The following is a 14,501-nucleotide window of genomic DNA, read 5'->3' on the forward strand; positions in this document are numbered from 1 at the left end:
TGTATAAGTAGATAGAGTGGTTAGTAGTTGCCATAGTAAAAGAATGGAAGATGAATGACCTTGGCAAAAACTAATCCTAGTATCAACGTTGGTGCTGGGGCGTGTATTACCAACATACTCCATTTAAAAAAAAATACTGGATACATTTGACGGCAGCAGCAGTAAATTCAAAACCTACATATTGCAACATTAATGTTGATGCATATCTATTCTCAGGAGTTTCAGTGCATAAACCAAACAGTACCAAAGTTAGTTTAACGGTTGTTTTCGATGCTGGAATAGCATTCACCATTGAGGAAACTAATGAAATCATGTCAGTAATTTTTTTCGGATCTGAGGCGCTGAAAGGAAACACGAGAGGTCTTTTGGGAACCTGGAATGACAATTCTAAAGATGACTTGTTGACGCCCAATGGAGACGTCATTAGTGCAAATTCTTCACTCAGGGATATACATTTTAATTTTGGCCAATTATGTAAGTTAAAAAGTAGCAAAATAAAATGTTACACCCCGAGACCTGCACAGGCTTCCCTTTTAATATCATAATATTAGGTTCAAAATCTTGTTGCTTACTTTCATGGCACTTTTTAAAAATCTGTCTACATTTTTTAGCTTGCACATCCTCAAAATTTATTGGCCATAGATCATTTTTCCTTTCGTAGCTCTTGCACTTTGAAATTCACTTCTTGCACACATTAAAATTAATATTATTGTAAATATTATTCTCAGCTAAAGAAAATAGTGTCATGTATAATATGGCCACATGTCACTTTTTCATTTGTATACTCATTACTTATTGGATGTATATTCTGCTATCATATACATGTTCTTTGCAAGAGTCACTGTCACTTACTAGTGGCGTGCGATATACCTTTAATTTGTAACATACTGTTTATGTGTAATTTTTAGTTTTAACCTGTTTAATAAACTCATTGCTTTTTTTAGGGAGCATTTATCCACAAAATGCTTTATTTTATTACGAACCTGGAAAAGTCACAGTGACTACAGTGATTCCTCGTTTGTTCCAATATTCGAGCCTCCAAACAATATTGATGATGTTGAAATACAACGTGTTTGTGGAAGCAATTTTGAGTGCATGTTTGACTATCAGGTCACGGAAGACCCAGTGATTGCAGAGGCTACACGGACAAGCGTTGAGGATTTGAATAATATTGTAGAACTCTCAGCACCAGGTAGGCGATTGAAGTAAAAAAAAAACAAACTATGTATGGTATGATTTTAGAAATCGTTTTTTAATGATTTTTAAGTATAAATGAATATTGCTAACTTTTAGATAAGAAAATGTTTATATCCGCTTGTCAGAAAATCACCAGAGGCTCTAGGGTTCATTACCAATGACGCCTCATATGCTTCAACAAATCAGGATTATACTCAAATTTGTTTATTTCCCTTATTAGATTAGCCAATATATATACAATTATATACAAATATATAAAATAGCAGAAACAGTTCTTGATGCATGAATGATGCTTGATGCATGAATATTTAATATTTTTATTGTATTGCTACTGACGCACAAACATTTCTATTTACTCATAGTTGTAGCATGTCCTTTTGTTCCTGTGCCGACCAATGGCAGCAAGAATGGTACGTCAAATATTGAAGGTAGTCACCTGATATTCACCTGTGACCCTGGACTTGATCTTCTCGGAAATGACGACATTGTGTGTCAAGCAAATGGAACATGGTCGGATGACCCACCAGTCTGTTTTCGAAGTATGCTTGCACGTTTTTCTCAGTTAATGCTTTTCTGCATGTTACTTCTTGTACATGTATATATACGCTATATACATGTGTTTTACAGAAGAAAATATGCACATTTTTTTAAAATACCTTTGATCTGTCTCTTATACACATCAATACAATTATGTTATTTATTTAGTATTTTTTAATTTTCCAAGCTGTATTTTTTTTCTTTTTTCTTATATTTGCTTTTTTAAAATTATCTTCTTTTGAGCCAATTACTCAAATTCGGTTGTCATATAAATAATTATTTGCCAGGCGAACTACTTTTTATTTTGTTGAGGTTTTTTTTTTTACTGTACCCACTCGTTAAGGTTTAGTTTCAAAGTCATTTTAATATTGCTTGAATATCCGTACTTAATTCTGTGAGCTCCTATTCTTTTTTCTTCTCCTTCCTTATACGTTACACTCTTCCTTCTGCTGAGAACACAATGTTGTTTTTTTTTCTGGTTAATATGTAGATTAAAACTGGTAGACTTAGAAATTCATCATAAGGTTATGAAATACAAATATATGAACAAAATGTTGTATGTATGAAAGGATGAAACATGTCCATATGTTTCTCACAAATACCACTATACACAGCCATGGGCATTTACTAGATCTTGTCATAACAAGCAATCCTAATGTTGTCACAAACACACTTGTTCAGATAATTTATTTCCTCCATGCTATGCACATAAACCCTTACCAATCAAGAACGTTTAGAACATTTCACAGTATTGACTTGAATACACTTGATCAGAGGATCTATCATCGTCTCTCACATCTCAATGACGTCGACATCAATATCGCTATCAAAATGTATAATAGCGCACTGATTTCACTTAGAGACGAACTGGCCCAACTTAAATTCATGACTGTATCAGCTCGATCATCACCATCTTGGTTTAATGATGTTCGTCGGGGAGCCAAGCAAACACGACACAGAGCCGAACGAAAATGGTAGAAATCAAGAGCTCCAGGTGATAATTGAGTACAAGAATCACTGCAAGATCTACCATCGTATACTTAATGAAACTGGAGCCTCATATATGCAGTCCAAGATTGGAGAATGTGGAAACGATAAGAAGGCTCTATTCAAGGTTGCGAACAAGTTCCATGGGAGAAAAGCTCTGCCCTCCCATGGCAAAGGAAAATAATAGGGAAAACTGGATAATTTTGAGAAATCAAGCAAAACGTGTTTTTGCATCAGCCGTTCTAAATGATGAAGTGCTTTCACGTGATTTTGATATATAATTAGAAGGCCATTCTAGGTAGGCCTATAATAATATAAAAAAATAAAAAAGTAGTATTTTAGCTTAAAATGTCTCATACTTCCCTCTGCCGAGGTATTGCATACCTAACATGTTGGACAAACGTCATATCGAAAGGAAGAAAATACTAAATGCAAGTGCTCACATATGGACATATAAATTGTAAATTCATGATTACAGCATTCTCTAAATAAAAAAACACTCAACTAAAATATGTTATTTTAAATCAAGAAATATAAATAAATATGGATAAAAGAAAGCTACCTTATATAAAGATAGCCTAAAAGAATAACATTTAAAAAATTAAAAATGCATAAATGATATTGCATCCCTGATTAAATTAATATCTAAATATTAAATATTATTTTGAGTGATTGGAAATTGAAAATAATTAACTATTAGATTGTAAGCTACTGGTAAGTGTTTGTAGGGCTTGGCCACTTTCATTGTTATTTTCCAACTCCTATATACTCCCTGGTGTTGTTTTATTCAAGATTTATTCAAAATTAGCGTCCAGAGACACTAACTATTCATCATAGGTTTCAAACAAATAATTTTCTATTCTTTCTTTGAATATGCATCTTCCTGGACATTATGTGCAATGCGATTTAGAATTAGGTCTAAATAAGCATTTTTAGGAAATAATAAAAAAAATAACTGTTTCTAACCAAGCGGTATTTTAGTTGAAGCAACAAATTAAAATACCTTTGATGGCGTAAACTAATGGTAAAATATGAAGGAGTGTATTCCAGTCTGACAAAATAAATTGAATCATTGAATCGCTAATTCTCGAAAAACCATTTCTAGGAATATTTCGAACGCGTCTGCGTTCTTCATTAACTTTCAAAAAAGAATGTATTAGCGCACAAAATATTTCTGATTTTTATTTGCTATATTCTTTAAAAGTCAATGAATACCTAATCCTTAACCTATGTTAATCAACAGGCCTATATATCGCATACTACAATAAAATTGCCTTTATGTACTTTATATGAACAAAAAGGAAAATAACCATAAAATACCCTAAAAGGAAAAAAAAAAATAAACAAAGAAACTGGCAAATATTACGTTAACTTTATAAATTAAAAAGGCAGGAAATTTTGAAATACTGTATGATACTTTACTGATTCTTTCAGTTTTGGTTAAATCAATGGCTTAAAAAAGATCTTCCCTTCACACAGTGAAAATACTGCATTCTGATTGGCTATAGCTTTACACACAACGCCAAAGCATGTCCAATGCTTCCTTTTGCTGTGGCTTTATTGTCAAAAAGTGGACATACCACCTATTTATGATATTAATATCTCAATAAATATAAGGTTTCTGAAATAGATTTTTAGTTTGAAATGTGCAGAATGGTACCCGGAATCACGTACAACCAATAACGCATTTTTGAAAAATGTGTCCCATACTTCCCTTTGCCTTGGGAGGACAGAGCTGACGTCACATTGCTACCTTCATTCTGACTTCAATACATTTTTCTTGGATAAAATCAGGCGTCTGCGCATGAATTTTTCGCTCAATCATAATTTACATCAGGCTACTACCATTACTGCTTCATCCCCAACTCACAACAACAAACACAGCAGCTATGAGATGGTCACTGATAATGCATTAGCTGATTTAATCAAATCTATGGCACCGATATCTTGTGATCTGGATCCGTTTCCCACCAAGATTATTTACCAGCTCAACTACACTGTCCATACTGTGCATCCTATTTAACTCATCTGTTTCAACTGGCACTTTCCCTTAAGTGGTTATAACCGGAATTATAACACCTATCTTGAAAAAAAAAAAAAAAACTTGATCCTTCTTTATTTCTACAGTCATTGAGAAATTTGTCTGTTCGCAACTTCTCAAGTGTTTGAATGACAACAATCTTTTTGATCCTTTTCAATCTGCATATCGAAAGCACACAGTACTGAACCCGATTTACTTAAAGTCAGTAACGATATTTTGCAGGCCCTTAATATTCACTGTACATTGTCAGTGTACCGCCATTAGTCTGCTGATTTCGACACCATTGATCATAGTATCCTCATCAATCGACTTTCTGACTTGTGTTTTACTGGAACAGCGCTTGCATGGCTTTCATCCTACATAACTTCTAGACAACTGGCAGTTAGAATTAAATCTGCTACATCTGATCCAGGAGTAGTCGATTTTGTTGTTCCACGAGACTCTATAGACTTTAGGACCCATATATTGTTCCTCGTGTACATGCGTCCTCTTGGAAAAATCATCATAAATCACTCAATTATGTACCATATCTATGCTGATGACGCTCAACTCTATACATTTTTCAGTCCGGAGAAACGAATGCTATCCACAGCCTAGAAGCATATATTGATGGTGTTCAATCATGGCTGTCCACCCATATGATTTTGTTGTAACGTCGATAAGATTGAGGTGTTGTATATATAACCCAAACTTCGGACCAACATGCCCACCATTAATTCCATTCGTAATTTTATTACTCCCTCTACGGCGGAAGTAAGAAATATTTGAGGTACATTCGACTCCACAATGTCCATGATGAAGCGGCACGTTAGTAACATCTGCAGAACAGTATATTTTCAACATTGAAACATCAAACAGGTTAGACGTTTTCTGAATGAAGATGCTGCTTCTAAACTTATGCACGCCTTAGTAATATCCAGATTGGATAAATGTAATGGGGTCCTCCACGGGATGCCTCTAACCTCAATTAATAAGCTTCAGCTATTTAACATCGCTGCTCAGTTGTTTACTAGAACTCCTAAAAGTCAACATATCACACCAGTACGACGTCATCTTCATCATTGGTTACCCGTGAAGAAGCGTATTAATTTCAAAATGTTATTGTTTTTCACAAAACCATTCATCACTTATCTCCTAAATACATTTCCAAACTTATTAAGTCTCGCTGCTCAACATGCACTCGTACCCTCAGATCAACATTGAATTTGACTACTCTTTATAGTCCACCCTGCGGATTAAAGTCATGTGTCATGGCTGCTGCTCCTAATTTATGGAATACTCTACCGTAATGAATTTGTGAGTCGCCATCCGTCTTTTTGTATAGATCTCTTAAAAACTCACTTATTTCATTTTCTTTTATTTCCCCTTTTCCATTCCTTGCCAGCTAGCTTTTTTTTTGTAGCTCTATCATGATAAGAGGCGCCTTCAGAATCCTGGGATGGTCGAGACTCAACTGGTGCTGGATGGGGTACATTTTGATAGATTTTTGCTCAGCGACGAGGGGGTATCCCCATACTGCGGCTTGGGTGCTGGCTTGGATTTTCTATTTTATTTTCAAATTTCAGCTGCTCACTTGTATTGAGCACAGAGACTCGTATTTTGTACAATACAAATAAATAACCTTTAACCTTTAAACTTTATAAATTACTCTCTTCCTTCTGCTTAGTGCACTATTTTTAATTTTTTTTTTTTAAATTGGTTAATATGTGGATTTGAACTGGTAGATTTACCAATTCATCATTAAGTTCTGAAATACAAAATTTGAATCAAAATTTTGTTTGTATGACAGATGAAACCTGTCCATATGTTTCCGTACCTCAGAATGGCTCTATAAACGGATCAAACAGCATAGGTAGTTACGTAGTATTTTCGTGTGACTATGGATTTAAACTTACCGGAATTGAGGTGATTGTTTGCCAGGAAAACAACACTTGGTCGGCAAATGAGCCCGAATGTCTCCAAAGTAAGTACATCTATGCGAAACTACAAGAGTACATAGATTATAAAACATTACTTAAATATTTTATTTTTCTAAGGAGGTAATACAGTAACTTATGTTATTATTGTACCTTTATTTTTTTCAACTTAACTCAGTAATAAATTGTTTAATTACTGAATGAATGTAATTTTTAAAAATTGTGTAAGTATTGAGTTTGTTTATTACACTTATATATAAATATATATATATATATATATATATAAGATGTGTATAAGAGACAATATAATAATATATATACACTTAAATATTATTATTATGTTTACAATGTATTTTTGGACATATCACTAATGCATGCCCTATTGTATTGTAATGCTTTAAAATTTTAGATACCAAACTTTATGAAATTATAGATTGCTTTCGTTTTACATCGATGCTATTTCTTTATGTACTTCATTCACACCTTATAACGTCCCATGGCAGGAAAATGCTTATTTCTGACACCTTACAAATTGAATATTATGTTTTGAATATTGTTTGTCTTTCACTAAACCCTATCTTGATATTAAATAATGTTATCTTTCTAAATATAATATATATCCATACTAGTTATCATGTGGTTGTTGAGTCAATAAATCAAACAAACAAGAATGCAGCAGAGATTTTGGAGTTCTGTTTAATGCGTCTTAACAACTTCAGAAATGATGACAGAATATCAACGTATACTCTTATCCTTAGTTCAAGTTTAAGCGCAACCACACATCTGTGACAATTGACACTGATACAAGTGACGATTAACTGTAAATCAATCAAAATTAAACTCATCTAATAAGGTATATCAGATATAACATACGGTAATAAATAGTGATGAACATTAACATAATGACGCTCCATGCAAGGTACAGCCTGTACCGTATACCGGTATGTTCTAAATAATAAAGAACTTGATAATTATTAAAGGATGGTTGACTACATTATATTATTAATTTTACCAACTTTCAATCTAGAAAATGAAGTTTATTTACCGTACAGTTGATCCCTAATCTCTGTGCAACTCACAGCTACATTGAACATCTATGTAGTCATAGCATTTACTTCTGGAAACATCCTAAATATCTTATGACAACAATCCCCGAACACCTAAACAAATGTTAATAACAATGAACATCTCAAAACTTTAAACGAATGATGTCCTTTATGTTCTGGATCCACTGTTTCCATTTATCTAAGGTGGTGTTATTTGGCTTGTCATCCCATCCATCCTTCTTCTTACACATCTCCTGCAAAAGCATTTTTGCTGCTATGATCAGGGGTGAGATAAATCCAAGAGGATCATAAACTGAACTAATAACTGATAGCATGACTCTTCGGGTTGCTTTAGTCTCCGTTAGCAAACTCCGAAACTGGAATTCATCAACTTCTGGACTCCAAAGGATGCCTAACGTTCTTTTCATTGGTAGTGGTGAGGCATCTAAATCCAAATCCCTCAGTTCCTTTGCTCCCTCTTCTACAGGTATATTTACCAACACTTCTCGACGATTACTCGTCCATTTTGTGAGATTGAAGCCTCCTTCATTACACAAGGTTTTCAATTCATTGACCAAATTCTTGGCTTCGTCTATGGTTTCTACGGATTTCAATACGTCATCCATATAGAAATCCCGCTTTACCGTTTCTACTTTATGCTAACCTCACACTTGTCTATTGCGGTTTTCTGCAACCCATAATTGGCACACGATGGCAAAGATCCAGCACCGAGAAGGTGTACTGTCATTCTGAATATCTTGGGTTGATGACTGAAGTCCCCTTTGGTCCACCACAAAAATCTCAGCAAGTCCCTCTGTTCTGCTGGCACCTTTACTTGATAGAACATAGTCTCGATGTCTCCTGAGACTGCCACTGAATATTGACGGAAGCGCATTAAAACCCCCTGTAGGCTGTTCATAAGATTACGACCCGGTAGCAGTACGTTATTCAGGGAAATTCCCATAAACTTTTGCCGCACAGTCAAATACCACCCTAATTTTCCTTTTCTGAGGGTGATACACCCCATGGTGAGGAATATACCACGATTGGCCCCCCTTTGTATGGTCGCCATTAGATACTTCTTCCGCGTAGCCCTTACCAATTATATCTTCCATAAAGGCGATGTAGTCTTCTTTGAACTGTGGATTCTTTTCCATCTTCTTCTGTAGTCCCCGTAGTCGATTACTCGCCATTTGCAAGTTGTCCTGAAGCTGGACTGCTGGATTCCTTAATGGCAAGTTTACTTAATAATGACCTTCGACAATCTTACAGGAATTTTCCATAATTCTCATAAATTCCCTGTCTTCAGTCGACCACTCCCTCTTGTCGTATATATCTCTCTCAGGAAAGTCATAATTTAGACTTTTAATGTAAATCTTCTCCAAGTTGGTACAATGACTTGCACTTAGAACTCCAGGTTTCATAACTCCCCACGCTACCCATCCTAAAGGAGTCTTGGTAGCATAGGGACTGCCTTGCGGTCCAGTCCTCACTTCTCTTGGGGCATATGCTGCTGGTACATTGTTTCCAATCAGGAGATCAATGCTGGCATCTATCTTCGGCAGCTCAATTCCTCTTAAGTGTTTCCAGGTTTCCACGTCTTCTCTTGATGGGATTTGCCAATTCTGCACTTGTGGACTGGGCTTAGTGTATACAATTGGGAGTTCTACTTCCATATTTTCCTCACCATGAAGTGCTGACACTATTAATCCCTTAATCGACTTGGAGTTCATTTCTACCTGGTTACCCATGGTGTTTAACTTCAGCTTGATCGGATTCCCAGATGCTTGCAGTAAGTCAGCCAATTCCTCGGTGCAGAACGACACATTACTGCCCGAATCCAAAAAAGCGTTGCACTGTACTGTGTTAGAACCCCATTTAACTTGAACTGGTACAATTGGTAAGGTGCATCCGCCAACTGTAAGTGCATTCGATGAAACTGTTTCTGCAATGGCTGTATTACTCTTTGATTTCGGACTTGTGGTGGATGTTTCTGCTTTGCCACTAAAATCATGAAGCATTGAGTGGTGCCTCCTCTTACACACCTGGCATCTCACGGTGTGTTTGCATCTAAAGGACATGTGCCCTGGGCGCAAACATTTGAAACAAATTATCTTGCTACTCAAGAGTTGTCTTCTTTCATTTAGACTTGCATCCTTCAGCTTCTTGCAGTCTTCTATCTGATGAGTACCACCACAAAACATACATCCCCTATCAATTTCGTTTGTGTTAGACACTGCGGCTGACATCTTTGGGCCTGGAGATCTTTGGTCTTTCTTCTTTCCACTACTTATTATATCCTTTCCCCAGACAGGATCATTCACTTTCTCTGCCTCTAATGCTATAAAGTCTACTAGATTTGAGAAATTTACTGTTTTACTTTGCCGCTTCAAATCGAAAACAATTTTTCTCCACCGGTCATGCATGAAGTTGGAAAGCTTCTGTAATATTTTCTTTAAATTCTCAGAATATTCCAGCACACCCATACCTCAAATAGTTTGTGTTGCCGATCTGCATTCCTTCAAAAAGACAGCAAAGGCATCAAGACCCTTGGGATCATCAGCTCTAATATATTCCCAAGACAAAACCTTTTTTATGTACTCGTTTGCCATGGCGTCTACGTCACCGTATTTCCTTTTCAATTCTTCTATCGCCGCAGGGTAGCCCGCATCAGCGTCTAAGAAGGAGTACCCAACAACTATTGTTTGACTTCTCCGATCGTATACTGCTCTAGATATGCCATTTTTTCGTCGTTGGAACAGATCCCTTCGATTTTGAATTTAAATTGCCTCATGAATCTATTGAACTGTAGACGGTTCCCTTCGAATTTCCTGATTTCTAACTTTGGCTTTCGCAGTTCCATCAGCACCTCTCCAATTTGCTTTGAGGATGCAGTGGGGAACGTAGTTTTTTTTTTAACATTGCCAGGTGATTCTTCCTCTCTGGAATGTAGACTGCTTATGGCGCTTAGAGTGTCTATCTCTTCTCCATCTAAATTTTGGCTATTATTTTTTTCTTCCTCGATCTCCTCCGGGAGCTGTTTCCGGGATTCTGCTTTAGCCATTTCATTTGCTATGGCACTTCTTTCCTTTTCCTGTTGAAGTTCAATTTCCAACAGTTTCAGTTTCTTCTCACTTTCCTGCTGAACTCGGAGAAGTTCACTCTGCTTCTTCAGCTCTGACAGTCGTTTGGCCTCCGCAATTCTTCTTGCTGAGGATCCTTGACTAGCACGAGAAGACTTAGATGCTCGTGACATAGTTGTAGTCTGGACCTCTGTTCTAGTCAGAAACCATTGTTCGGCCTCTGATTTTCTCTTTTCTATAAACAATGTCTTCTTTTTGTACCATTTCTCAATGTGCTTTTCCAAGGCTTCTGCACTGAGTGTACCACAGTACACATCATTGGCCTGTAGAAAACTTTCGTACAAATCCATCCATATTGTATGCCGTGTTTGGGTTTCTTTAACAGGCGGGTTTTCCTTCATAAACATTCTCAAGTCATCTGATTCCTTGCGGAGGTTCCTCCATGCTATTCCAAGTTCTTTGTATTTTGCTTCTTGTTACAACTCTGCACCCTTTTCAGTGGGTCGTCTTTCTCTTGTGGCCATCTTAGTAGGCAGAACTTTCCTCAAATCTTGTACGTTAATGATGTGGTTGTTGAGTCAATAAATCAAACAACCAAGAATGCAGCAGAGATTTTGGAGTTCTGTTTAATGCGTCTTAAAAACTTCGGAACTGATGACAGAATATCAACGTATACTCTTATCCTTAGTTCAAGTTTAAGCGCAACCACACATCTGTGACAGTTGACACTGATACAAGCGACGATTAACTGTAAATCAATCAAAATTAAACTCATCTAATAAGGTATATCAGATACAACATACGGTAATAAATAGTGATGAACATTAACATAATGACGCTCCATGCAAGGTACAGCCTGTACCGTATACCGGTATGTTCTAAATAATAAAGAACTTGATAATTATTAAAGGATGGTTGACTACATTATATTATTGATTTTACCAACTTTCAATCTAGAAAATGAAGTTTATTTACCGTACAGTTGATCCCTAATCTCTGTGCAACTCAACAGCTACATTGAACATCTATGTAGTCATAGCATTTACTTATGGAAACATCCTAAATATCTTACAACAATCCCCGAACACCTAAACAAATGTTAATAACAATGAACATCTCAAAACTTTAAACGAATGATGTGTACTATAATAGGCTAGCCTAAGCAGATAGAAAACACCTTCTCACTCAAGCGTGAAGGCCGAGCACTCACATAAATGCTCCTATAAACACAGCAATAATAGGTTTAAAACTATCCGAAATACAGCCTTAATATACTGCTTAATGAAATGACACATGAATCATCCTTACTATATCTCTAAGCATACCGAGAAACACCTTCTGAAGCACAATTATACTTGTTATTTAAAACATCAAAGTATAGCCTGACGTTAAACAGCCATATTGTGCAAAACTTTCTTACACGGCTAAACTAGAGAGGGCGACAGACGTAAATAATATTAGGAAGTGAACTTGGCATTAACATATCATATACATTTTATGTGTAGGCCTTTATAATAAAATCAATATAGAAAACACCTCCAGTTCCAATATGAAAATGATGAAGTAGTTGTATGCGAATGATTAATTAAAGCTACTAGCAGAATTAAAACTCAAGTGAAACAATTATTATTTAGTAGTTTCACTAATTTACCTATATCATCATAAAACTATTCAAATTTTTTTCAGGAAATAGTGTTTACAAAGATTAATCTATGCTTTCCAAAATAGTTTTTTTTAGGCATTTAGATTTAAGCTTCTATACATGTTACCAAAAAGAATGATACTAATTTTACTATACTACTAGTGTACTGTAATGGTTGTGTCTGCAATGGTTGTGTCTATAATTACAGCTTTTCCATTTTTCTTACGATATGCCATTATTAATCGAATTTATTATATAAAGAAGATTTTTTTTAATATCAAAGATTTTATATTGTATTAATATAGTAATTTGTGAGCATGTCGTTGAACCAATGAATGTGGTGATACACGGTGGTCTTCGGAGTGTTGGTAGTGTTTTAAAATTTAGCTGCAATGATGGGTACCAATTGCATGGTTCTGAAGAAATTGTATGTAAAGAGAGTGGTGAATGGTCTGAAGTAGCATCAGCGTGTGAAAGTTAAGTCCTTAAATAACCTTCAGAATTTATCAAAAGACATGGACCGCAGTTTGTCAAATGTTATGAATTCTGTTATGAAAACTGTTTTAAATAAGTATTTGTAGCATTACCGCTACATTGCCTTGAAATATTAAAAGACAAAATACTGAAAAACAACAATGCTGTGGGAAACAATGGCTGGATCTCGGTAGAGATACAAAAATGATAAGCAACAGCTAAAAAGTAAACGTTAGTAAACAGCCAGAAATAGAACCAGAGCTTTCAGACAAACTAGTCCTTCCTCAGTGGCGAGTGTGTGAGGGTAGAAGAAGCCAAGTAATATAAAGTGAGAATTTCATGCAGGCATGATTGGAAACAATTGGCTGGGTGAGATTAGAATAAACAGTGAACAAATAAACAGGAAGGCCAAAACTAAACTTAAGTGGCACGCCTCATTAATAAGCCAAATGTTTTATCCAGAATAATTCGGAATGCCATTGGTTCAATTTAGTGTACTGGGAGAACGTTCCTAATATTAAGCCCAAATGGTGTGGTGGTTTTTAAGTAAAAATTCCGAGTGATTCTCTTTATTTTTGCAAGTTTTGTCGCTCCAATTGTCATTATGGTCAATAGAAATCGCTCTCAAATTTGAAATTGAATGACCAGCTAAATTGAAATGTTCGGCTACTGGTTGATCAAGCTTAGATGTTCTGATAGCTGATCTATGTTGTGTCATTCTCATACTGAGAGTGTTTTTTGTTTTTCCAACATATTGTTTACCACAAATAGTACATTATATGAGATAAAGGACATTTTTGGTGAGGCAATTAACTGATTACCTTAACCGGAATATGTGGTTTGTCTGGTTGCTCTTGAATGATTGTGTAGAATCAAGCAGGGAGCATGTTTTGCATGATGAACCACAAAGATGACTACCCAAATTATGGCGGTCGCAAGAGTTATTTTGCCTCCTGAATTTTGATCGTAATAATATATCACGAAGGTTAGGTGGTCTGCGATAGGTTATGAACGGTGTATCGAAAAAAAAAACAAACCTTAGACGTTCTGTGGTCTGAAGAATGGGCATATGTTTCTGAATTATAGCACTTAGTGATAAGTAGTGACCAGTGGTACTATGGTCGATCGCTAACGTGGTTTGTACGTCAGTGTTTGAGCACGAGGTCCTTTGCTTTTTTATATCATTTTCGATGGGTCCACGATAATAATCTCTATTCAGGAGATATCGGGATAGCTCTATGCGATTCTGAAAATCTAAATCCGAAGAGCAAATGCGCCTCATGCGCAATGCTTGGCTGTACGAAATGTTTTTTGTACAATGCGGGGGAAGACAGCTGCTATGGAGCAGGAACATATGTTTATCCGTGGGTTTAAAGAAGAGATCAGTTTTAAGTGCACAATTTTTCATGGTCACGGTGATGTCCAACAAATCCACACTGATTGTGGATTTATTAGCAGTGAATTTGATTGTGGGATGAGCCAAATTAATGTTCAATAGGAAAGTATCCAAACTACCTTCACCATGGGTCAAGATCATGAAGATATCATCAATGTAACGAAACCAAACATCTGGTTTCT

The 14,501-nt window shown here is 35.9% G+C and overlaps 1 pseudogene; it reads left to right on the forward strand.

Moving 5' to 3' along the window:
• The window catches only part of LOC117103595, a 32,835-nt pseudogene extending 19,867 nt beyond the window's left edge, over positions 1-12,968 (forward strand).
• The last annotated feature ends 1,533 nt before the right edge of the window (positions 12,969-14,501 follow it).

The sequence above is a fragment of the Anneissia japonica genome, unplaced genomic scaffold, assembly GCF_011630105.1.
Source record: "Anneissia japonica isolate Jap-2015-1 unplaced genomic scaffold, ASM1163010v1 scaffold6792_len961167_cov158, whole genome shotgun sequence".
Taxonomy (NCBI): Eukaryota; Metazoa; Echinodermata; class Crinoidea; order Comatulida; family Comatulidae; genus Anneissia; species Anneissia japonica.